This window comes from Lissotriton vulgaris, chromosome 5 (assembly GCF_964263255.1).
Source record: "Lissotriton vulgaris chromosome 5, aLisVul1.2, whole genome shotgun sequence".
Classification (NCBI taxonomy): domain Eukaryota; kingdom Metazoa; phylum Chordata; class Amphibia; order Caudata; family Salamandridae; genus Lissotriton; species Lissotriton vulgaris.
In genome coordinates this window covers 887,126,651-887,128,269 of record NC_141693.1, presented here as the reverse complement: position 1 = coordinate 887,128,269, position 1,619 = coordinate 887,126,651, and positions in this window count along the sequence as shown.

Here is a 1,619-nt window from a genome sequence, read left to right as displayed (position 1 = left end):
CGCCCCCCATCCAGGCTGCAGCCCTCACTCCTCCACTGCACCATCACTCACTGCTGCACTTTCTCCTCAGCCTCTTATGGTACCGTCCCTTCACTGATGCACTCTCCTCAGCCTCTCACTGCACCATCCCTTCACTCTCTCCTCAGCTCCACTATACCGTCCCTACTACCTCACTCTCTCTATCACTACCTCACTCTCTCTTTCACTAACTCACTATCTCTCACACTACTACACTATCTCTCATTAACTCTCTCTCTACCTCACTACTCAACTCTCTTTCTCACAGCATCACAATATCACTACCACAGGAACTATATCTCTCTAACACACTACTTCACAACGTAACTCTCTCTATCTCACTACCTCACTCTCTCTACATCACTACCTAACTCTATCTATTACTATCTCACTATCTCATTCTCACTGCCTCACTATATCACGACACACTCTCTCAAAAATTCACAACTCTCTCACTACCTCACAACTTCACTCTCTCTCTCTAACTCATTGCTTCACTCTCTCTATCTCACTACCTCACACTCTCTCTATATACTACCTCACTATTTCTATCTCACTATATCACGACACACTCTCTGTAAAGTTCACTACATCACTCTCTCACTACCCCACAACTTCACTCTCTCTATCTCACTACCGCACTCTCTCTCTCTCTCAAATACACTAACTCACTTTTACGCTCTCATACACTACCTCACTCTAGCTCACTACTTCACAACATCGCTCTGTTTCTATCTCAATACAGCACAACAACTCTCACCCTCACTACCTCATTCTTTCACGACCTCTTTATCTCACTACCTCACAAACTCACTCACTACCTCAATCACTCTCTCTCACTACCTCACTCTTTCTATCTCACTAACTCACTTTCACTCTCTCTTTCACTACCTCTTTCTCACTACAGCACAACATCACTCTATGCTTATATCTCACTACCTCACAACATCCCTCTCACTACCTCACTCTTTACTACCTCACTCTCTATCTCACTACCTCACTCTCTCTCACTACCTCACTCTCTCTCTATTTCAATACCTCACTCGCTCTCTCTATCTCACTCTCTCTCTGCTAATGCAATAGGTATCACATATGCAAAAAACAAAGCTAATGCCAATACAAATGACAATGCCATTTATTTAGGGATACAAAAAAGATAAAAAAATAATGAGCAATTCTAATAGCTCTACCTATAATATTGCCGAGACCATTGCATTGTAAATGCTTGTTTTCATTTGTGGCTCTTTTTGACTGTTATTCAAAGAGACTGGCTCTTTCTGTGCAGTTGGCTCGGCGCTTCGTACATCTGCAGTTCAGAACAAGAACAAGTCGGGTTGGGGCGGGAGAGTGAGAGAGTGGGAGGGAAGAGCTGGAAAAGCCCAGGCTCGGCAGTGCAGCATGGCTGTGATTGCGTGGAGAGAGAGGGGAGGTGCTGGTGTGGGAGGGGGAGGCTGTGATTGCGTGGAGAGAGAGGGGAGGTGCTGGTGTGGGAGGGGGGAGGTGCTGGTGTGGGAAGGGGAGGCTGTGATTGCGTGGAAAGAGAGGGGAGGTGCTGGTGTGGGAGGGGGGAGGTGCTGGTGTGGGAGGGGGAGGCTGTGATT